Source organism: Pseudorca crassidens, chromosome 8 (assembly GCF_039906515.1).
Source record: "Pseudorca crassidens isolate mPseCra1 chromosome 8, mPseCra1.hap1, whole genome shotgun sequence".
NCBI classification, from domain to species: Eukaryota; Metazoa; Chordata; class Mammalia; order Artiodactyla; family Delphinidae; genus Pseudorca; species Pseudorca crassidens.
Genome location: NC_090303.1, coordinates 47,874,687 through 47,900,294, shown reverse-complemented (window position 1 = coordinate 47,900,294; position 25,608 = coordinate 47,874,687). Strand labels below are relative to the sequence as shown.

Genomic DNA, 25,608 nt, shown 5'->3' with positions numbered 1-25,608 from the left:
CATTCTTTTTCAGATTTTGGCTTATTTCTGCAATTCTTTCCATGTCCCCTTTCTCCTTTGCTTATGCATAATTTTTATTTCCTCTGCTTGTACATAGTCTTCAGTATACGTAAGGTTGCCCCAAATACAAGTACATCAGCAACTTTAATATGTCCATCTGACTTCCTCTCTACTCTTCATTTAAATAAAACATTATCAAGCCCCCATTATGTGCCAGGTACTGTTCCATGTGCTAGGCATACAGTGATAAACAATATAGGCAAGGTCCTTGCCCTAATGAAATGTACTTTTTGATGGGAGAAAAGGTCAATAAGCAAGCAAAGACACTAATAAATAAGATAGATTGTGATAAGGCCTATGATGGGAAATAATAGGAACTGAATAGAGAATAAATGGGGGTGCAAATCACTTCTGATGGATGATCAGTGAAGGCCCTTCCTGTAAAGGTGACATTTAAATTAAAAATGATTTCAAAATAAGCATTGCAAAGAGTTGAAGGCAGAATATTCCAGCCAGAGGGACTAGCAAGTGCAAAGTCCCTGAGACAGAGAGAGCTTGATGGGCTCCAAGTACTAACAGAAGGTCAGTGTGGCTAAAGGGATTGGTATGAGTCAGGTTGGAGAGGGATGCAAATTTCAGATCATGCAAAGTCTTGGAAATCAGTACAATGAGCTCTTTTTTTTTTTTTTACTTTAATAAACAGTATTATTTGTAGTATTTACACACATACTCTTCCATGGTAATGTTAAAGTTACCATTTTCTTCAAATGCCCCTCAAAATAACACACTCTGCCTTCCTAAGTAAATCTTGGAGGGGAAATTCACTGAAAGTGATCTGCTCATGACTGGTCCCATGTCTCTCTCTTAACTTTTTTTTTTATAACATCTTTACTGGAATATAATTGCTTTACAATGGTGTGTTGGTTTCTGCTGTATAACAAAGTGAATCAGCTGTACATATACATATACCCTCATATCCCCTCCCTCCTGCGTCTCCCTCCCACCCTCCCTATCCCACCCCTCTAGGTGGACACAAAGCGCTGAGCTGATCTCCTGTACTATGCAGCTGCTTCCCACTAGCTATCTATTTTATATTTGGTAGTGTATATATATCCATGCCACTCTCTCACTTTGCCCCAGCTTACCCTTCCCCCTCCCTGTGTCCTCAAGTCCATTCTCTATGTTTGTGTCTTTATTCCTGTCCTGCCCCTAGGTTCTTCAGAATTTTTTTTTGACTTCCTATATATGTGTTAGCATATGGTATTTGTTTTTCTCTTTCTGACTTACTTCACTCTGTATGACACACTCTAGGTCCATACACCTCACTACAAGTAAGTCAATTTTGTTTCTTTTTATGGCTGAGTAATCCATTGTATATATGTGCCACATCTTCTTTATCCATTCATCTGTCAATGGACACTTAGGTTGCTTCAGTGTCCTGGCTATTGTAAATAGAGCTGCAATGAGCATTGCATTACATGACTCTTTTTGAATTATGGTTTTCTCAGGGTATATGCCCAGTATTGGGATTGCTGGGTCATATGGTAGTTCTATTTCTAGTTTTTAAAGGAACCTCCATACTGTTCTCCATAGTGGCTGTATCAATTAACGTTCCCACCAACAGTGCAAGAGGGTTCCCTTTTCTCTACACCCTCTCCAGCATTTATTGTTTGTAGATTTTTTGATGATGGTCATTCTGACCAGTGTGAGGTGATACCTTATTGTAGTTTTGATTTGCGTTTCTCTAATTATTGGTGATGCTGAGCATTCTTTCATGTGTTTGTTGGCAGTCTGTATATCTTCTTTGGAGAAATGTCTATTTAGGTCTTCTGCCCATTTTTGGATTGGGTTGGTTGTTTCTTTGTTATTGAGCTGCATGAGCTGCTTGTAAATTTTGGAGATTAATCCTTTGTCAGTTTCTTTGTTTGCAAATATTTTCTCCCATTCTGAAGGTTGTCCTTTCACCTTGTTTATGGTTTCCTCTGCTGTGCAAAAGCTTTGAAGTTTCATTAGGTCCCATTTGTTTATTTTTGTTTTTATTTCCATTTCTCTAGGAGGTGGGTCAAAAAGGATCTTGCTGTGATTTATGTCATAGAGTGTTCTGCCTATGTTTTCCTCTAAGAGTTTGATAGTGTCTGGCCTTACATTTAGGTCTTTAATCCATTTTGAGTTTATTTTTGTGTATGGTGTTAGGGAGTGTTCTAATTTCATTCTTTTATATGTAGCTGTCCAGTTTTCTCAGCACCACCTATTGAAGAGGCTTTCTTTTCTCCATTGTATATTCTTGCCTCCTTTAACAAAGATAAGGTGACCCTATGTGCGTGGGTTTATCTCTGGGCTTTCTATCCTGTTCCATTGATCTATATTTCTGTTTTTGTGCCAGTACCATACTGTCTTGATTACTGTAGCTTTGTAGTATAGTCTGAAGTCAGGGAGCCTGATTCCTCCAGCTTCGTTTTCCTTTCTCAAGATTGCTTTGGCTATTCGGGGTCTTTTATGTTTCCATACCAATTGTGCAAATTTTTGTTCTAGTTCTGTGAAAAATGCCATTGGTAGTTTGATAGGGATTGCATTGAATCTGTAGATTGCTTTGGGTAGTAGAGTCATTTTCACAATGTTGATTCTTCCAATCCAAGAACATGATATATCTCTCCATCTGTTGGTATCATCTCTAATTTCTTTGATCAATGTCATAGTTTTCGGCATACAGGTCTTTTGTCTCTTAGGTAGATGTATTCCTAAGTATTTTATTCTTTTTGTTGCAGTGGTAAATGGGAGTGTTTCCTTAATTTCTCTTTCAGATTTTTCATTATTAGTGTATAGGAATGCAAGAGATTTCTGTGTATTAATTTTGTATCCTGCAACTTTACCAAATTTATTGATTAGCTCTAGTAGTTTTCTGGTAGCATCTTTAGGATTCTCTATGTATAGTATCATGTCATCTGCAAACAGTGACAGTTTTACTTCTTCTTTTCCAGCTTGGATTCCTTTTATTTCTTTTTCTTCTCTGATTGCTGTGGCTAAAACTTCCAAAACTATGTTGAATAATAGTGGTGAGAGTGGGCAACCATGTCTTGTTCCTGATCTTAGTGGAAATGGTTTCAGTTTTTCCCCATTGGGAATGATGTTTGCTGTGGGTTTGTCATATATGGCCTTTATTATGTGGAGGTAAGTTCCTTCTATGCCTAATTACTGGAGAGTTTTTATCATAAACCGGTATTGAATTTTGTCAAAAGCTTTTTCTGCATCTATTGAGATGATCATATGGTTTTTCTCCTTCAGTTTGTTACTATGGTTTATCACATTGATTGATTTGCGTATACTGAAGAATCCTTGCATTACTGGGATAAACCCCACTTGATCACGGTGTATGATCCTTTTAATGTGTTCTTGGATTCTGTTTGCTGGTATTTTGAGGGTTTTTGCATCTATGTCCATTAGTGTTATTGGCCTGTAGTTTCCTTTCTTTGTGACATCTTTGTCTGGTTTTGGTATCAGGGTGATGGTGGCCTTGTAGAATGAGTTTGGGAGTGTTCCTCCCTCTGCTATACTTTGGAGAGCTTGAGAAGGATAGGAGTTAGCTCTTCTCTAAATGTTTGATAGAATTCACCTGTGAAGCCATCTGGTCCTGGGCTTTTTTTTGTTGGAAGATTTTTAATCACAGTTTCCATTTCAGTGCTTATGATTGGTCTGTTTATATTTTCTATTTCTTCCTGGTTCAGTCTCGGAAAGTTGTGCTTTTCTAAGAATTTGCCCATTTCTTCCTGGGCAAGGTTGTCCATTTTATTGGCATATAGTTGCTTGTAGTAATCTCTCATAATCCTTTGTATTTCTGCAGTGTCAGTTGTTACTTCTCCTTTTTCATTTCTAATTCTATTGATTTGAGTCTTCACTCTTTTTTTCTTGATGAATCTGGCTAATGGCTTATCAATTTTGTTTATCTTCTCAAAGAACCAGCTTTTAGTTTTGTTGATCTTTGGTGTCGTTTCCTTCATTTCTTTTTCATTTATTTCTGATCTGATCTTTATGATTTCTTTCCTTCTGCTAACTTTGGGGTTTTTTTGTTCTTCTTTCTCTAATTGCTTTAGGTGTAAGGTTGGGTTGTTTATTTGAGATAGGATTGTATTGCTATAAACTTCCCTCTTAGAACTGCTTTTGCTGCATCCCATAGGTTTTGGGTCATCGTGTTTTCATTGTTATTTGTTTCTAGGTATTTTCTGATTTCCTCTTTGATTTCTTCAGTGATCTCTTGGTTATTAAGTAGTGTATTGTTTTGCCTCCATTTGTTTGTAGTTTTTACAGATTTATTCCTGTAATTGATATCTAGTCTCATAGCCTTGTGGTCAGAAAAGATACTTGATACGATTTCAATTTTCTTAAATTTACCAAGGCTTGATTTGTGACCCAAGACATGATCTATACTGGAGAATGTTCCTTGAGCACTTGAGAAGAAAGTGTATTCTGTTGTTGTTGGATGGAATGTCCAATAAATATCAATTAAGTTCATCTTGTTTAATGTATCATTTAAAGCTTGTGTTTCCTTATTTATTTTCATTCTGGATTATCTGTCCATTGGTGAAAGTGGGGTGTTAAAGTCCCCTACTATGAATTTGTTACTGTCCATTTCCCCTTTTATGGCTGTTAGCATTTGCCTTATGTATTGAGGTGCTCCTATGTTGGGTGCATAAATATTTACAATTGTTATATCTTCTTCCTGGATTGATCTCTTGATCATTATGTAGTGTCCTTCTTTGTCTCTTGCAATGGTGTTTATTTTAAAGTCCATTTTGTCTAATATGCGAATTGCTACTCCAGCTTTCTTTTGATTTCCATTTGCATGGAATATCTTTTTCCATCCCCTCACTTTCAGTCTGTATGAGGACAATGAGCTCTTGAACTCTGAAGAACCTCTAAAATTTTTAAGCATATAAGTGACATGATTTATTTACATTTTATAAAGCTCACAATGGCTGTTGTGTGGAGAATGGATTACAATGGGGCAAGATTGGAAGCAGGCAGACCACCTTTGAGAATATTGCAAAGTAGGCAAGAGATGATGGTAGCTTGGGCCAGAGGGTGGGCAGTAGAGTTGAAAAGAAGCAGATAGACTAAAGCTATCAATAGAACTGGCAGAGCTTGCGGAGAGATTGGATGGAGGGAAAAGGAGGACTCAAGGATGACTCCTATGTTTGGCTGAACAAACAAGTGGATGGAAGTGCTCTTTACTGAGATGGAGAAGACAGAGAAAGGGGCAATTTGAGAAAATGTCTCAATAGATCTATTTTAGAAATGTTGAGACTCAGTATGAGTTGTACAACAAGGTCTGTATTTGACAAATTACCTTACCTCTGTTGAGAGATACATCAAATTGGCCCAGTTCATCTTTTAGAGTCTGGTCACACTAGGTCATTCATTGTCTAGCTTATGGTCTGATTTCCTTCCATTAAGTGCTTCCACCTTTCCAATCAGGTAAGGCCATGGAGGGATGTAGGTTCATGTAATCCAATTGATAGTTCTGGTAAACACACCCATACACAGTGATAAAAATGTCTGCCTATTCTATCTCACAGGGTTATTATGGGGGTTAAATGGGGGATTCGGTAGGTAAAAGCACTTTGTAAACTCTAAAGGTAATGAATTTAAAGGACTTTGAAAGCTGTTTAATTTACCAAAGCTAACATTTATAACAATTTTACTAAATCAGTTGAGAAATTATAATAAACTTTTATTTAACCAGACTAGTTATTGCCAAATGCCCACAAAAATGTAGCAAAAACTCACCTACTTTTGTGCATAGTGGAATGTAATTTAGCAGAAAGACTAAATTGGGTCCATACAACTCTGAATAACAACTTGAGAAGAATTACTTCATATTTATTGAGGAGTAAGTCACCTCTAACACTCTTGCCAGCCTGGTGTTGTGTTGGTACAAGGCCCATTTATCATTGGTACTCTAACGTCCTGGTAAAAGTGAGAGTAGTTGCTTAAAACAAGAATAAGGAGTTGTTCCACCACTTGTCCCTCCCTTTCAGACCACTATCCTGGAATTCAGCCTTCCTTGCTGCTAATCTGTGGCCTGAATTCCCTTAGGTCCAACCTTCTCTCCAGGGCTTGCTTCATGGGCATGTGACCTGTGCCACTGCACATGGCCCTGTGCCCAAAAGTGCCCACACTTGTTTTATTTCTCTGCTGTCTCTGTTTTGAAATTCTTAATTTTATCTTTGAACTTGTGTTTCATGCATGAAGTCTGATGGGACAATAAAGCATGCATTTGAGCAGAGGGGGTATGTGCAGTGTAAGTCCCACGCTTCCTAGCTGTCCCATTTGTAGGCAGTGTTCACAATGCCCCGTGGGCACGGAACTCTGGTGCACTCATGCAGCATGGGAGTTCAGCGAAACTCAAAGCAAGTATAAGGTAAGTGTGTTACATCAAGGACTGAGCGGCAGAGCTTGTGGGCGGGGTGGTATGCTAACAGCTCCCCAAACCACACTTTCTGTTTAAAAGAGAAGTTGTGTCATACACAAGAAGAAGGCAGCAGTGCTGTTGTAAGAAATAAAAACAACCTGGGAAGCCTATCATATCTTCTTTTCCTCATATTACCCCTCTGTGTCAATGACTTATGCTGAACATGATGGCACAGAAGGAAAGGGAAATATGGGGCAACCCAGACTTCCTTTTCCTTTCAGTCTTATTAGTAAGCTGAAGGTAGAGTATGTTGGTAGAATATATGCATATCAAGAAGTAAAATAAAATAATTGAGATAGTTCTGTTCAGCATTTTCACTATTCTGGTAAGAACAACATACCTATACCTATATGAGTTACTTTAACAGATTTAACAATATTTTATAATTAGGATGGTCCCTTTTAAATTAGTGACTTTGAAATTAAATTAGCCACTTTGAAGTGACTTCAAATTAGTATATTCTCTTATGGAATCAAAATGGTCCTTCACAAATTCTAAAGACACTGTTAATTTGCTTTATAGATTCTTTGTTTATTGACAATTTGAAGTTGTAAATCACCTTATTTTAAAATTAATGAGGTTTAATTTCAATTTTACTATACTCTTAATTTCTTAATGAATCACCAAAATGGAATCATATAAAAAAACCTACATCTGTAACATCTGTTGGAAGGAAGAGTCCTTCCCTACTCCAGTGGAGGGAATTCTACTTAGGAAACACACCTGTATTCCTGCCCCCTCCTACTGCTCCCTTGAGGAGTGCCTTAATCTTATTCCTGAGTTTGGAAAGTGAAGTTGGACATGTAAAGCCAACTCTTTCCTCTCTAGCATACAGCCACCAGCAGAAGCACATCTTTGGCTCAGCTCCTTGGTTTATGCCAGCAGTTTTCCCAGGTGATGTGGTCCAGACACCGGGTGGGTAAGTTTTTCTAATTCTGGGGTTTAGTTCTATTAGGAAGCCTGCCTGTCTGGATAGAAGCCATACTCCTACAACAACCACGTTCTCTAATATGATGTTTTAAACAGTATTAAATTTTGTTAATTCTTTAAAATATTGAGGTAATTTCCCTTGAAAGTGTAGTAAAATCTGAATTGAATTCTATCAATTTAAAATAAAGGTAATATGAGTTCTAATCCACCTTAACCTTTTGACTTATTTCTTATTTGGTTCAGAACTCAAGAGGGTAAGGGAGAGTACTATTTATTGGGCATCTTGAATTCCAACAAGATCCATACTGTTACCTCTAATATTGGTGACAACTTCAGGAAAACTATGAGATGAGATAGGATTAGTTGCCTTCATTTTTGTTTCCACTTTCATGTTCCTTTTTTATCCTTTGTAGTTGGTATAATGGCTTAAGCTTAGAAGAGTTTTGCACAATGCTCCCAAGGAGAAAAATTAAGATGAAGTAAGTGAAGCTCTGAAATATGCCATGGGGTAGACAGACCAGGGCCTGTGGACTTCTGAGAGGAAAGGCTTGCACTTTCCTCTCCCAACTTTTTGTAGGAATGAGGAGACCAGAAATAGCAAATTGGTTCCGTGAAATATCTCAGCCTCAGACTTGGTCTCAGTCTCAGTCAGATTCAGCCACTGTCTAGAGGTGGAGGGAATGTTCTACACAGAATTTACACTGAAAATGGAAGGTCCAATATTAGAACAATCATATTATCTTAGCTTAAATTTACTCTTTGGCAAAGTCAAGCTTGTCAAGTTGTCCTAAGATATTTTCTAAGATCTATTATGAAAAGTAATCCTCATTCCAGCCTCGTTCATCTCCCTGCAACACAAAAAGCTACAAATGAATCACCCAATTCCATCACTTTTTAAAGACAGTCTCTATCAGTAAACATGGAAATGAGAATAAATTCCAGAATTATCCTCTGCCATCCCATTAAATCAAATTTTCAAACAAAATTGATTTGGCTTTTAAAAGTCTTTGAATTTAAAATTTCACAACCAACTTTTCTTTGGCAGAGAAAGCTCTGTAAGGACTAATGAGCTCCAGATAGCTTTGGGGGTGGTCAGAGGGTGCTCCACGGATTCTGTAAAGTCCCACCTTGGGTTTCCTCTTTTAATGATATCCAAAATAGACCCATTCATCTATTTTTAAACTTTCTAAAATTAGCAAGAGAAAAACAGAGTAGCAAGCCAGAGCCATAGGCTACTTCATTACCTCAGTTATTAGCCTGACAAAATAAATGACTTTCCATTAAACTGCACTGACAGCAAAGGAGGAAGGTTTAGAGGTCAATAGCTCCTGAGATACATATCCCTAAATGTAGCAGTTCTCTAGGGACTGTTGGAATTAACTGCTGACAAGCTAATTGCTCTTATTACCTAATTAACCAAGTCTTGCTTCATTAGTAGCTTGTCGCAATTGGACAACATTTTCAAGGATATAAAGATCTACCCAATAATAATTAGTAAACAACTGAAATGAAACCAGCCTCCACTTGTTGACAAGATTAATTGAATAATTATTGTTTCATTGAGGAGAAAAAGAGCAAGGAAATGTAGCTAGGGAAACAGCACCAGTCTTTCCTTGGGCACAATTTCCTCAGAAACACATGAAAGCTTTCTATTAAGAAGTGCTGCTGAATCTGATCGACCCAAAGAATCCCAACATGGAATGTAATATTGAATTTGTTATGATTTATTGGGTTTTAACTATTTTTTCAATAAAGGGTACTTTTTCATATATACACTTAACATTTGTATATATCATTTAAAACACTAACCATATGGATAGATTTTAAACAGGTATTTAACAGATGCTCTACACAAATATAACTTTGCAAAACCTAATTGATTCAGTGAAGCAAATTGTACGCTGAAACAACTTTTGGCAAATATTTCAGAACAGTGTGTTTGGTTTAGTTTGACTTAACAGCTGTGATTTTTGAAATTGTTTAACTGATTCTTGAGTACTGAGAGCAAAAGACAAAAATTTACAACAAACTTCCATGAAAATTCTTTTTTTGTATGGCATAATTAAGCACTTGTGTGGATTTTAAAGTCTGAAAATTGGTCACTGTGGACGGTCCGTGATTTCTTTGTACTTGAGCCTGTTTCTTTCTTGTCAAAAATGATTTCAAGCACACAGCTCAAACTGTCAGTAAAAAAAAGAGTCCTGGCTGTCTTGGACAGGATAGTTCTCTCTGGAGACTTGATAGACTGTTAGTAAAAACCCATTTTAAAAGGTCTGGAAATTTGCCGACCCCTGTATCAGTGGGAAATAAGATCTCCCAGATGACTACGGGGATGTCTACCTGTCTTACTACAGGAGGAAGAGGGGAATCTAACACTTTCTTCCAAAATAGGCTGACATTACTGGGCAAGCTTGAAAGCCGAGGGGAAGCTTTGAGCAGGGAATCTAGAATTTGGGTGTTCAACTACCTCCAAGTGACAACTTTAAGAAGCTTACCTAAGGGGAATTTACTTTATTCCAACAAGTTATACCAAGGCAAGGAAATGGTGACAATGTTAATCCGAACAGTGGCAGCAGCCATTTAATAAGCAATTGGTAGTGCTAGGGACTGTACATGCATTATTGCAGTGAATCCATGCAAGGATCCTGCAAGTTTTCTCTTCTCCCCAGTTTGTAAATGAGGAAACTGAGGTCAGAAAAGCCAGGTGTCCTTTAGAAAGTCATACAGCTGCTGAATGGAGAAAGTAGGAATTGTTTGGTGAGAATGTCAGCCAAAAGACGATCTATGAGAAGCAAGGTTATATAGAATATAGATGACCTAGAATCAAACAGTATGATTTGGGGAGAAGAAAAAAAATCAAGGGGGCAGGGAGGGATAAATAAGGAGTTTGAGATTAGCAGATACAAACTACTATATATAAAATAGATGAACACAGGCCTTCCCTGGTGGCACAGGGGTTAAGAATCCACCTGCCAATGCAGGGGACACAAGTTCGATCCCTGGTTGGGGAAGATCCCACAGGCTGCAGAGCAACTAAGCCCGTGCGCCACAACTACTGAGCCTGTGCTCTAGAGCCTGCAAGCCACAACTACTAAGCCCATGTGCTGCAAGTACTGAAGCCCGCACACTCTAGGACCCGCATGCCACAACTACTGAGCCTGTGTGCTGCAACTACTAAAGCCCACGTGCCTAGAGCCCATGCTCCGCAACAAGAGAAGCCACCGCAATGAGAAGCTGGTGCACCGCAACGAAGAGTAGCCCCGGCTCGCCGCAACTAGAGAAAGCCTGCACGCAGCCAAAAATAAATAAAATAAATCAAATCAAATCAAATCAAATAGATGAACAACGAGGTCCTACTGTATAGCACAGGGAACTATATTCAATATCTTGTAGTAACCTATAATGGAAAAGAATATGAAAAAGAATATATATATATATATATATATATATAAAACTGAATCACTTTGCTATGTACCAGAAACTAACACAACATATAAAATGATTTATAAACATTTTTAAAATTTTATTTAATTTTTGAATTTTATTCAAAAATTTTTTATACAGCAGGTTCTTATTAGTCATCGATTTTATACACATCAGTGTATACACGTCAATTCCAACCGCCCAATTCATCACACCACCATCACCACCCCTCCGCAGCTTTCCCCCCTTGGTGTCTGTCTATACATTTGTTCTCTACATCTGTGTCTCAGCTTCTGCCCTGCAAACCAGTGTACCATTTTCCTAGGTTCCACATACATGCGTTAATATACGATATTTGTTTTTCTCTTTCTGACTTACTTCACTCTCTATGACAGTCTCTAGATCCATCCACGTCTCAACAAATGACCCAGTTTCGTTCCTTTTTATGGCTGAGTAATATTCCATTGTGTATATGTACCACAACTTCTTTATCCATTCGTCTGTCGATGGGCATTTAGGTTGCTTCCATGACCTGGCTATTGTAAATAGTGCTGCAATGAACATTGGGGTGAATGTGTCTTTTTTCGTTTTTAACATCTTTATTGGAGTATAATTGCTTTACAATGGTGTGTTAGTTTCTGCTTTATAACAAAGTGATTCAGTTATACATATACATATGTCCCCATATCTCTTCCCTTTTGCATCTCCCTCCCTCCCACCGTCCCTATCCCACCCCTCTAGATGGTCACAAAGCACCAAGCTGATCTCCCTGTGCTATGCGGCTGCTTCCCACTAGCTATCTATTTTAATTTGGTAGTGTATATATGTCCATGCCACTCTCTCACTTTGTCACAGCTCACCCTTCCCCCTCCCCATATCCTCAAGTCCATTCTCTAGTAGGTCTGTGTCTTTATTCCCGTCTTGCCCCTAGGTTCTTCATGACCTTTTTTTTTTCCCTTAGATTCCATAAATATGTGTTAGCATACAGTATTTGTTTTTCTCTTTCTGACTTACTTCACCCTGTATGACAGACTCTAGGTCCATCCACCTCACTACAAATAACTCAATTTCATTTCTCTTTATGGCTGAGTAATATTCCATTGTATATATGTGCTACATCTTCTTCATCCATTGATCTGTTGATGGACACTTAGGTTGCTTCCATGTCCTGGCTATTGTAAATAGAGCTGCAATGAACATTTTGGTACATGACTCTTTTTGAATTATGGTTTTCTCAGGGTATATGCCCAGTAGTGGGATTGCTGGGTCGTATGGTAGTCCTATTTTTAGTTTTTTAAGGAACCTCCATACTGTTCTCTATAGTGGCTGTATCAATTTACATTCCCACCAACAGTGCAAGAGGGTTCCCTTTTCTCTACACCCTCTCCAGCATTTATTGTTTGTAGATTTTTTAATGATGGCCATTCTGACCCGTGTTAGGTGATACCTCATTGTAGTTTTGATTTGCATTTCCCTAATGATTAATGATGCTGAGCATTCTTTCATGTGTTTGTTGGCAATCTGTATATCTTCTTTGGAGAAATATCTATTTAGATCTTCTGCCCATTTTTGGATTGGGTTTGTTGTTTTTTTGATATTGAGCAGCATGAGCTGCTTGTATATATTGGAGATTAATCCTTTGTCAGTTGCTTCATTTGCAAATATTTTCTCCCATTCTGAGGGTTGTCTTTTTGTCTTGTTTATGGTTTCTTTTGCTGTGCAAAAGCTTTGAAGTTTCATTAGGTCCCATTTGTTTGTTTTTATTTCCATTTCTCTAGGAGGTGGGTCTAAAAGGATCTTGCTGTGATTTATGTCTTAGAGTGTTCTGCCTATGCTTTCCTCTAAGAGTTTTATAGTGTCTGGCCTTACATTTAGGTCTTTAATCCATTTTGAGTTTATTTTTGTGTATGGTGTTAGGGAGTGTTCTAATCTCATACTTTTACATGTACCTGTCCAGTTTTCCCAGCACCACTTATTGAAGAGGCTGTCTTTTCTCCACTGTATATTCCTGCCTCCTTTATCAAAGATAAGGTGACCATATGTACATGGGTTTATCTCTGGGCTTTCTATCCTGTTCCACTATAAACATTTTATATGTTTATATATATACAACAAACAAAATCAACTATATTTCAATTTAAAAAAATCAGTTCATCTGGGCTAGTGCATTGCAATTTCACATCTCACTGAGAAGCTATGTTGTTCATGGGCCCAGGGCTTAAATTTGTGCTCACTAGGAACTGAGAAGTGCTTGTGATATCTTTTCTTTGTCTACACTAATCTCCATCCTCAGATGGAAGAGCTTTCCCGGCTTCTACATTAAGAGCAGCAATGGCAGTGGTTCAAGGCAGCCCCACAGACAAGTAGAAGCTGAATTTCAGTAGACGGGGCCCCAACTGTTAGAGCAAAGCTTAAAAGGGGTGAGGGACAGAAAAAATTGTAGCTGGCAGGGAAGTCCATGTGCTGGAGAGGAAAGAACAATAGACTGGGAATCAGGATACCTGGGTTCATGCTGGCCTTGCCCCTCTGACTAACCCTGGTGAAATCATTTCAGAGCCATGTGATTCTCAGCCCAGGTGGAACCAGATGACTCTCTCTCAGTAGCTGATTTTAGTCAACACAAGTATGCGAGGGCAACAGGCACTTAGCTGAGGAAGTTAAAGGACTACCATGCAGAGGTCAATCCTACACAGTAAAGACTGCTTTTGTCCCCAAATGCCAATAACATCTTCACTGAGAAACACTGAGCCCAACCTCCAGATTCTCCATTTGTACATGGAGGGAGTGGCATTTCCATCTTGAAGTCCTTACTAAGAAGGTCAGGTCAGTGCAGCAGGTGGGCTTCTGGTGGGGCTTTGCGACATGACCAGAGCACATCCAAGTGGCTCTGTTTTACATCTTGGGTTTTGGGGTGAGCCTTCATTTGAGGAAAGGATTCTCTGATTTAAAAGAAGTTTGAAAATCAGTGGATTAGAAGACCGTAAAGCTGCTTTCTATTGTGGGTATTTGTGAGTAGAGGAAACTTGAGGCCGAAAATGAGAAATAGGAGTTCTAATGGGAAAAGGAGTCAAGTCTGATAAGATCTGGGAGAACAAATGGCCTGGCCCAGCTGCACACTGAGTCTTTGATTGGCTGACAACCCCATGGGTCACAGCCTTAGAGTGGTTTGACATCACCCTTTCAAATGCAGGTACAATCTCACTGGATTAGTGGCTAGAACTGGAAGATCCTCCCTCAGTCTCCTCCTCATTGTAATAGGATTCGGAGAAATTCTTGTTGTAAGTGCACCCTGTTACAAAAAGTTTTATGCAAATCAAAATTTAAAAGTTGAAATTCATGTTCAGTGCAAAGTAGGAGCTTGTAGTAATTCTCCCCTGGAAAGTGGAGAATCTTTCTTTAATGCATGTAATTACCTGCTAGCTGCTTTATCTATTTATATTGTATTTCCTTAAAGTGGTGGATGGTCATGTTACTTATGAAAGCCCACGCATTGCTGGGTTGCCCTTCAAATAGTTCATTCCAAACAGGCTACCTAAAGGGGAATATGTCTTTTATTTTTCCTCAGAAACACTTCAGAAAAGAGAACTAAGAAAATGGAAAGTGATCTTGAAAATGGATAAATGTAAGAAATGAGTGAAAATTTTTTATTATCTACAAGACAATATCTTTCTCTCTCTCTGTCTCTATTTCTTCCTTTCCTGTGGTAATTCTTCTCAGTAACAGGATATGAATTATCAAAATATCATATAAAATTGATCATATGTTCTGTCTCTTGCAGCTCTCCAGCAGAACCGAGGAAACTAATTCCATTTAGAGGCTGGAGTGTTATAGTAGCAGTCATTGTTTGTAGGTGAAAGTTTAAAAGGCCACACTGTACAGAATAATGTAAATAAAGAAATAGACATAAATAGAAAATGCCCATCTATGCAAGCACGGGAAAGTGTTAAGGGTTTGGTGTCTCTCAGAGCACTCTGTATATGGTGCTCCACGAGGAAGTGTAAGGCAGGTGAAGTGTTATATGCTGTCCTTGTTTATGATCCTACTAGGGAAACAAGATGTAGCCACATAGGAGAGATAAGAAACACCACAAGGTGGGGTATTATCATTCAGTACATTTATTGAATACCTCCTAGGGGCAGCATGATATGCTTGGAAGTAAGAAGTAGTACTGCCAATGTGGCTTAGAGCACCCATGGCAGAATTTGAGTTTGGGCATGCTGGTCACATGGTGAGGATGTGGTTGTACCTCAGAGAGCAAGCTGCAGGTAATAGAAGAGGCAGTTACATGCTGGGCTCTGCTCCCTTGCTCCTATCTGGAAAGTTCCTTCCATCATTCACATCTTTCCTCAACCCTACATTTGTTGATACAACCAGACAAGAAATGCACGTGGGAGAGGGACCAAGTTCCAAGTGTCTAGAATGACTGCTAGTGTTCTTCATGTCCCCCAGGTTTCCAAGACTTTCATAGGGAGGGAATGTTGAGTATGACACAAAGCCTCTGCATGGCCAAGCCTGCCCAGTCTGCCCTATTGTTCTCAGCTTTGGACAAACTCAAGTTCTTTTGGCTTGTGAGCTGATTGCAGCATGGCCACCCCAGGAGCATGTGTTAGAGCCTGTTGGATTGTCCCTGGTTGCCTCATCAACTATCCCAGTGCTTGACCCTTTTGGGACCTAACACAGGTGCTCTGAGAAGTAGAATTTTGCACTAATATTCTTGTTCCTTGTACAGAGAGCAGAGAGGCACACAAGTCTTTCCTCTGTCCTGGAAAGACTTGAAATAAGACAGAGTCAATAGTTGCATTTTCAGGGAAACCCATACAGTATAACCTCCCCACGCTCCCAGAAGGGCAATCTCCCTTATCAGCTCAGTAAGCCCAAGAATCTGTGTTCCAGCATTAGAGCTTTTTCCATTTAACTTAAGACTCTATTCTTGGTCAAAATGAAGAAGCTTTAGGAAGTGGTTACAAATCTTACAAAAAGAAATAACATGTGAAGACTTGGCTTTACTGTGAGACTGTATTTATCAGTTATTCATACCTTAGCAAAAACTATTTACTCTTTCCTCTTAGAGCAGGTTTGCCTTCCACCCTTTCTCTCATACACACACATGCACACATACATGCACACACACTTTAGTTTGGCTGATGGGGTACTCACTGCATGGTTACCAACTCTTCTCAGGACCACCTTCACCTCCCGAATCCAAATGAGACATTCCCTGTGCATTCTTTCTGTCAGGACAGGAGGGACAAACCCAAAAACACAGGATAACCTTGGCCTGAGAGACATGTTGAAGTTGCCTTCGTACTTTCCAGCTGCAGAATATGTCTGCTTGGTTACTAAGATGCTGAATGAGCTGGAAATCACAAAGAGAAGTCTAAGGATTGGGAACTCCAAATGGACATTTTGACTTCTGCAGTGTTTTCCAAGATATGTTTTATTTGTGTGACATTGTTCAGAAAATTATATTTCTGTTGACAATTGCATGGAAATATTTGTAAAATTTAACAATGAAATTGATTGGTTTTAATGGCATACACACCCCCATGTCCCTGGGAGCTCATTCTTTCAGCAAAAGTATTGTTGAAACATGGGGCATGTTTCCAAAAGGAGTGCTAGACAGTGCTAGAACTTGCAACAGAAGCTAGATAGATCAAACTAGTGTGTGTTAATGGTTAATTCTGCCTCTCAGCGCGTGCACGCACGCACACACACCCCTTTAAGTATTGGGTTAATTTACTTATAGCACCTTAGCTAGATCTTGCTTTTTCATCAGATTCTTGCTGCAACTGCTAGCTGGGTTCCCAGGACCTGTGGGAGCCCCATTAGCTGCCTTTCCATAGCTTCCACACAGCAGGCCAATCTATTATTTTATCAGCATCATTCAACCTCACAAAAAGATCTGTTTCTATGTGGGCAGATACTCTAAGTGCTGATTTCAGACCAAGACCTGCTGCTCTGTTAGAGTTTTCTCTCCATACGCCTGAATGCAGAGCCCCAGAAATGAGGAGATGAATGGCAATGCAGACCTCAGCTCCAGCAGATGAAATAACTGCTTCACAACTTTCATTTGCACAGAGGTCAAAAACAAAGAGTGAAAGTGGGCCCTCAGTGAAGAAATATAAGTGTGTTATAAAATATGCTTTTGCTATAATAGGAGGAACAACCTGGATTGACACAAGCAGATTTTGTCCTCACTGATTTTTTTTTTTAATTCACAGTTTTTAAGAGAGCAGCATGCACTTGGTTATGTCATGCTTTCCAATTGATTTCTAGCTTTTGAATAGATTTTAATTAAAATTTTTTTTTCGTGGATTCTTGACTTCTTTGCATGGTGACCACTCTTTGGTAGAAATTGTAATTAGGTAACTATGGATTCTAATAACTTGGGCTCACAGAATAGATGTCAACTATATACGTTCTTAATTGTTTGAATATGCTTCCCTCTATCCAGATCAGCTTAACCTGTTGCTGAAGGGCCCTGGGGTGGGGATTAGGGAGGTGAGGGGGTGGGGAGTGAGAAGGCTAGCAGCCTTCAGCTTTTTCCTCATTCTAGCACCCCAAAGTGGAAGGAGCTGCGGGTTTAGGAGGGCGAGTTCACTTCCCAACAAGCCCAGGTGTCTCCAACTGTTTGCAGCTTTCTTTCTTTAGAATGTGGATACTTGATGCTTCTTTATTCTGGTCAATTTAAGGGCAAAAATATGAGGTCACCTTTTCATGTTGCCAAATTATTTGGGAATCTTTTCATTTCTCTAGTTTTAAAAATCAGAACATTTTAAATAGCATTAAATACACCCGTTCCTGAGAGTTTTGCTAGAAATTGCTTTTAACAGTTTTTGGTATGGTGCTTTTTATGGGAGAAAGTCTTATTCTTGGTCCTCTTTTTCAACTTCCTTCTATAGTTAAGCTATTAATTTATTAATATTCTTCATCCCCTTTAAACTTTTTCTTTTTCTTGAGGTATAGGTCACATATAGAAAAGTGCAAAGATCGTACGCATACAGGTTGATAATTTTTACATACGTATAAACACAGGGAAGCACCACAGAGAATAACAGATATTTCCAGCACCCCAGTAGTCTTCCTCATTCCTCTCCCCAAAGTAACCATTATTCTAAACACTATCATATATCAATATATCCATTTTGTTTGCTCTCAAACTTCTATAGATGGAATCATCCAACATGTGCTCATTTGTGTCTGGCTTCTTTTGCTCATTAGGTTTCTGAGATTCATCTATTGGCATGTAAAAAGTTGTTTGCAAATATATAAAGAGTTACTGAATATATTATCTTTCTACCAAAGCTGAAGAAAACAGTTGAGTAGAGACTGTAACCAAAATGGAATTAATCAGAAGAGAGAATTCAAGATAAGGAAAGATGACGAGGACATAGGGAGGGGCAAAAGAGGAAAATGTATTTTCCCAACTATCTAAATGTATAATCACTATACATAATGCAAGGGCTAAGACAATGATCCTGGAATAGAGGACACGTACTGCAAAATATAATGCTATTCTGGAACTAAACAAAGTACTAAATCTCTGTACAACCTAGGTGGAAACAGGAGGAAACGAAGAGGAAAAAAAACATGGGAAAAGACTCATTTGGGAGGGGGAATATAATGTCAAAAGAAAATGTGTTTTAAAGAGCATTTCTTTAAAGAAAGGAGTAAAGAAATGAAAGACCAATGCCTTGTTGGAGAGAAAACAGTTGGTATCTACTTTTGTGTAATAGTTGAGTAAAAGGTGCTCGCTTATGACCTCCAGGAAAGGGAAAGTGAATATTTATGAATTGAAAAATTACAATGGCATTTTTATTTATTTATTTTTATATTATTTAAAAAATATTTATTTATCTATTTATTTATTTTTTGGCTTAGTCAGGTCTTAGTGGTGGCACACGGGATCTTTCCTTGCAGCGTGCAAGCTTCTCTCTAGTTGTGGCACACAGGTTCCAGAGCGCATGGGCTCTGTAACTGTGGCTCATGGGCTCCAGAGCGTGTGGGCTCTGTAGTTGTGGTGCACGGGCTTAGTTGCTCCACAGCATGTGGGATCTTAGTTCCTCGACCAGGGATCGAACACACGTTGGAAGGTGGATTCTTAACCACTGGACCACCAGGGAAGTCCCTATTGGCATTTTTAAATAACAGGAGATTGTGGAGGTAGGGAATAATTAGACAATAGAAAAAATCCAAAGACCAAAAAAAGTACAAATAAATAAAATAAAATGAAACAAATAAAATCAAGAATATGAGCTTTATGTAAATAGATTGAATTCTCCATTTAAAAGCAGGCTAATTGGATGTACTGTTTACAAAAAATATCCAAAGAAAGTGACAGACTTCTGGTCCTAGTCAAGATGGAGTAAGCGTACCACAGTCTATCTCTTCCACTGATTCCAACTGAAAATCTGAATAGACTACAAAAAGCAACGAAGCATCTGAAAAATTTGAGAAGTAGCAATAGCAAACTTATGGGGAGGAAAATGAAGAATGACCAGTAAGGGTGAGTTTCCTGATATCTCCCCACTCAACAAAATCTTAACAAATAGAATCCAGCAACATATAAAAAGGATGTCACAATAAAGTGGGATTTATCTTGGGAGGGAAAGGCTAGTTCAACATTTCACAGTCAATCAATGTAATTCACCATATTAACAGACTAAAGAAGTAAAACTGCATCATCATCTCAAGAGATGCAGAAAAAGCCTTTGACAAAATTGAACATCCATTCATGATTAAAAAAAGAAAAACTCTCAGAAAAATGAGAATAGAAAGAAATGTCCTTAACCTCATAGAGAACAAGATATAAGTTTATTAAAATTCATTTAAAAAGAAATGGGAAGTTTTAATGGAACAATTACATTAAAAGAAACTGAGAAGGTGACTAAATAGCACCCATTGACAAGATAATGGCTAAATTGTACTTAATCTTCTCAAGTTATTTAAAGGATTTTAGACCAGTATTTCTCAGTCCTAAAGACTCACTAGAATCACCTGTGGAGCTGTTTTTTAAAAATTTAATTTAATTAAAAATACTGTTTTCTGGTGAGTCCCAGACTACTTGAATCAGAATCTCTAAGAGACAGGCCTGAACATTAATATTTCTCTAAAGCTCCCCAGGTAATTCTAATGTGCAAACTAGGTTTGCCAACCATTGTTCCTGTCTACTGACAAAGATAACAAATATAGTTCCCAAATCATTTTATAAAAACAGCTACAATTTGATACCTCAAACCAATAAAGAAAGCTAGAGACAAGTTGTTTATGGATATAGAAGAAAAAATTAAAATAAAATATTAAGATATAGAATCGAGTAATATATCAAAAGATACATTAACTTTGTTGGTGTAACTGAACCATTTGTTGATGTAATTAATTATATTAACTTAATCAAGGTAGAAAGACTATATTATCATATATATAAAGAAATTTTACATATTATCATATATAAAGAAATTTGACAATAAAGAACTCTGATTAAGCAGTCATTCTAAATAAAAAATTCTAAGAGAGCAAGAGAAAAAATTATTTTTGTGTTATAAAAAACATTTACCAAAATCATTTAGATGGTGAAACATAGAGCCCATTTCAATTTAAACCAGTAAATAGATAATGCAAGCTACTATCGTTATTATTCAATATTGTCTTGAATATTCTATAGCAGTATGCTCAATTTTTACTGTGTACATGAGTCACCTGGGGATCTTTAAAATGCAGCTTATGATTTAGTAGGCCTAGGGATGGGGCTGAGATTCTTCATCTTTAATAAGCTCCTAGATGATGCCAATACTATTGATTCTACACTTTCAGTAGCCAGATTAGCAAATGCAATAAGATAAGAACATTGAATAATCATCATAAATATTAGAAAAGGAAAACAAACTAGTTTTTTTTGCCAATTCTTTGAATTTATATTTAGAAAATCCAAGAGACTATAGTAAAAATGCTAGTAAAATTTAACAAGATACCTGAATATTTGATAAATATAAAAAAAATAGCTTTTTTTCTGTGTTAGCAGTAAGCACCTAGAAATAGAAATGGGAAATATATCTCATTCTCAATGGAAACAATTTAAACTATCTGGGAATAAACTTAACAAGAATTGCACAAGACCCAATAAAGAAAACCATACTGAATGACAAAAAAAGCAAATCTGTAGGTGTCAGGTTTAGGGTAGGAAGAAAATAGTAGGTTTTAAATATGTTGAGTGTGTGGTACTGGTGGAATATTTGATTAGAGATATCAAGTTGGCCGTGTGATATATGAGTCTTGTCTAAGAGACATGGATGGAGATGAAGGTTTGGGGGTTGTTAGCACTGTAGATCAGGAAATCCGGAAAGGTCCATCAATAGGTTTCAGGGTGTCCATGAACCTCCTAAAATGGTTTGGAGAAATTTCTGCTTGTGCACTTGTTTTTAGGGACAAGGCCCAGAATTTTCATCAGATTCTCAAATGGACTGATCACAAATTTAAAGACTGCTGATATTGATGGTGATTGAGGTTATAGGAATGGGTGAAATTACTCAGCAAAAATGTGTAGAGTGAGAAGATAACCAAGGATGGAGCCTTATAGTAGAACAACACTTGTAGGGCAGGTAGAGGAAGATACTGAGGAATGGACAGGTATGTAGTAGGAAAACCAGGAGAGTGTGATGTTATAAAAATTAATAGAAGAAAGTGTTCCAAGAAGGAGAAAGAGGTTCACAGAAATCAAGTAAGTTAAGAACAGAACCCCATCCACTGAATAGCAACAAGGAGTCATTGGTAACTGGTAAGAGTAGTTGCAGTGGGTTGGTTAGAAAACTTAGTTGGAAGTCAAAGCATAAGTTTAAGGATCAGCCTCAGGAGGGGAAGCTCTTCCACTGAGACAGAAAGAAGAAAAAGACAAGGATAGATTTAGTTAGTCTTGTAGATCTGAGAGTGGGAAGCTAAAGAAATTCTCATAGGATTGTCTCTTCATTCTTCCTAAAGTAGGAGGTGAGGTCATGTCTTAAGAGTGAGATAGGAGGTTTGAGGCATGTTGCCTGAGAAGACTGATGAAGTTTTAAAATTATTACTAGTATTTGACAAGAGGAGATTGCTGACTAGGAATATATGGTTTACAGGCAGTGCTAGAAACCAAGTGAAAATCAAAGATCTAGAATATGAAGGGATACCAATATGCACTGTGAACTTACATTTTCCAATACTGCCTGGTAGATCATAGAAGTTAAAGGTGGGGTTTCCTAGGATAGTGTGATGGGACGATATGGGGCAAGGTTGTTGAGAAGAGTATTATGAGAGGGGTGACATGATAGATCATGAGGTGTAGACTAAGTAAAAAATAAAGTAGAGACAGGAGAGAATTGAAGTCCAAGGACAGGCATAGCAGGAATGAAGGACTTTAAAGAGCTGAAAGTAGCTACTATACATGGATTTTAATTGGGATCTCTGGAAGAGACTTGGGGTGGAGAGGACCATTATGATACAGAGGCCAAAAGCTTTGATTAAGACCATAACCAGGTGGGTGGTTAGTGGTGGATGGTTTAGGAGGAACTGATGATATGTTAAACAACATGAATCTCAAATGACAAACATATCTTTTAAACTTAAGGACTGGGAAATAATGGTTTGAAAAATGCACTGGTGAGTGAAAAGAATGCAAAACTCATGCCTTAGAGCTATGTAACATGGTATTTGGGAGAGAGCTATGGAATATGGCATACGGGAAGATGGCCCTTGAAAGGGCAACCAAAGAAGTAGTGGCCTTGGGAGATGCACCAAATTTTAGTAAAGCAAGGAAGTATAGGAAGTGTTCTGTGTAGCAGCTGAGGGTAGAAGGGAATCTGTTTACTCTGGAATAAGGTACATAGGGTTTTGCAGTGGGATGGTTTGGAAGGAAAGGAGGATAGAGGTTGGGTCAGAAGAGAGGAAGCACAGAGCATGAAGGAGTGAGCTGACTGGATAGCTGTCTGGATGTGTGTACATTTTGGGGTGGTGACCAGGGATGGCAGGAATGATAGACACAGAATATTTTGGCTTCCACAGACCTGACAGAGTCTGCTTTAGGGTTGTATCAGACATGGTTGCTTTTTTTTGGGGGGGGGGTATGCTTTTTTAAAATTTTATTAAAAAATTGTATACAGCAGGTTCTTATTAGTTATCTATTTTATACATATTAGTGTATATATGTCAATCTCAACCTCCCAATTCATCCCCCCTACCCCGCTTTCCCCCCTTGGTGTCCACGTTTGTTCTCCACATCTGTGTCTCTATTTCTGCCTTGAAAACTGGTTCATCTGTACCATTTTTCTAGATTCCATATATATGTGTTAACATACGATATTTGTTTTTCTCTTTCTGATTTACTTCACTCTGTATGACAGTCTCTAGGTCCATCCACGTCTCTACAAAGGACCTAATTTCATTCCTTTTTATGGCTGAGTAATATTCCATTGTATATATGTACCACATCTTCTTTATCCATTCATCTGTTGATGGGCATTTAGGTTGTTTCCATGACCTGGCTATTGTAAAGAGTGCTGCAATGAACATTGGGGTGCATGTGTCTTTTTGAATTATGGTTTTTTCTGGGTATATGCCCAGTAGTGGGATTGCTGGGTCATATGGTAATTCTATTTTTAGTTTTTTAAGGAACCTCCATACTGTTCTCCATAGTGGCTGTATCAACTTACATTCCCACCAAGAGTTCAAGAGGGATTGACATGGGCTGCTTTTTAAGATAATTTTTCTCTGACAGACTGTAGCTTGCTTTGTAGATCTTGAATCATTGTATTCTTGCCTAGTATTTTCTTTAAATTATAAAGATGTTCTTTTAAGGCTGCCAGTTAACAGATTTTGACTAAGGACTCAAATTCTGAGTGTGAGATACAGGAATTTATAAAGTGATAATCAGACTGAGGATCTGCCTCATGGAGCCTATTGACTAGATTCTACATGGGAATCTGTCACTAAACAAATGTGTTAAATCCTACAGGAGATTCCTACAACGCATATTATGGAAGTGTATCATATGGTACTCAGCCTTGTGTGGGATGGGGAATGGTCTCCTCTAGCTTATGTAAAACAGGTGGTATAAAGAAGTAAGAAGAATATTTGTTCTTTAGACAGACTGACCTGAGGCCCAACTTATTACTCCATCATTATTTCTATGTAAACCTGAATAGGTTTTATTAAACTCTGAGCCAAAGTCTTCTCATTTCTGTATTGAATATAGGTTATATCTTGCAGGATAGCAGTGAGTGCTAAGAAAGTTAATGTAAATATAGCAATAGGTATAGTAGTTAGCACATGGTAAATAATCTAAAGGTTAGTTCTCTCTTTTCCTAGAGAACTTCCTATAGGTACTTCATCAAATATTACTAAAGTTATAAATAAAGAAATATATCCTATTATTATGTAAACTCTCTCTTTAATATTATTGTATTTAGATTAGGAAATTATCTTACCCATTTAGTTGACTGAATTTTTAAACTAAATTAAGCATAAGGTGGAACATTATCTGATGAAGTTGGACTGGGAAATTAAAAAAAAAATTTGTATGACTGCTACTCTGTTTTTCCTATAATATGAAAATCTTAGTAAAAAAAAATCTTTGTTTAGGATTGCCATGGGATTTGTTTCTATTTTTCACTTAAACTCTGTTGATTTGAGGGACCTTCAAGATGGTGGAGGAGTAAGACTTGGAGATCACCTTCCTCCCTGCAAATACATCAGAAATACATCTACATGTGAACAACTCCTAGAGAACACTTACTGAATGCTGGCAGAAGACCTCAGATCCCAAAAGGCAAGAAACTCCCCACATACCTGGGTAGGGCAAAAGAAAAAAGAAAAACCACAGACAAAACAATAGGGATGGGGCTTGCCCCTCTGGGAGGGAGCTGTGAAGGAGGAAAAGCTTCCACACACTAGGAAGCCCCTTCACTGGTGGAGACACGGGGTGGCAGTGGGGAAGCTTCAGAGCCACGGAGAAGAGCGTAGCAACAGGGGTGCAGAGGGCAAAGCGGAGAGAATCCCACACAGAGGATCAGAGCCGACCAGCACTCACCAGCCTGAGAGGCTTGTCTGCTCACCCGCCGGGACGGGTAGGGGCTGGGAGCTGAGGCTTGGGCTTCGGAAGTCAGATCCCAGGGAGCTGAGTGGGGTTGGCTGTGTGAATACAGCCTGAAGGGGGCTAGTGCACCACAGCTAGCCAGAGGGAGTCCAGGAAAAAGTGTGGAACTGCCTGAGAGGCAAGACACCAGTGGTTGTGGGTGCACGAGGAGAGGGAATTCAGAACACCACCTAAACAAGCTCCAGAGATGGGCACGAGCCATGGATAACAGCACAGACACCAGAGATGGGCATGAAACACTAACGCTGCTGCTGCAGCCACCAACAAACCTGTGTTCAAGCACAGGTCACTATCCACACCTCGCCTCCTGAGAGCCTGTGCAGCCCGCCACTGCCAGGGTCCCGTGATCCAGGGACAACTTCCCTGGGAGAACACACGGTGCACCTCAGGCTGTTGCAACATCATGCCGGCCTCTGCCGCAGCAGGCTCGCCCTGCATTCCGTACCCCTCCCTCACCTCCAGCGTGAGTGAGCCAGAGCCCCCTAATCAGCTGCTACTTTAACCCCATCCTGTCTGGGCGGGGAACAGATGCCCTCAGGTGACCTACATACAGAGGCGGGGCCAAATCCAAGGCTGAACACCAGGAGCTGTGGGAACAAAGAAGAGAAAGGAAAATTTCTCCCAGCAGCCTCAGGAGCAGCAGATTAAATCTCCACTATCAACTGGATGT

General features: G+C 38.7%; 1 long non-coding RNA gene across 1 annotated transcript in view; it reads right to left on the bottom strand.

Annotated features, from left to right (window-relative positions):
• Positions 1-25,608, bottom strand: part of LOC137229039 (uncharacterized) — a 249,963-nt gene that overhangs the window by 12,866 nt on the left and 211,489 nt on the right. The gene's annotated exons all lie outside the window — the stretch shown is intronic.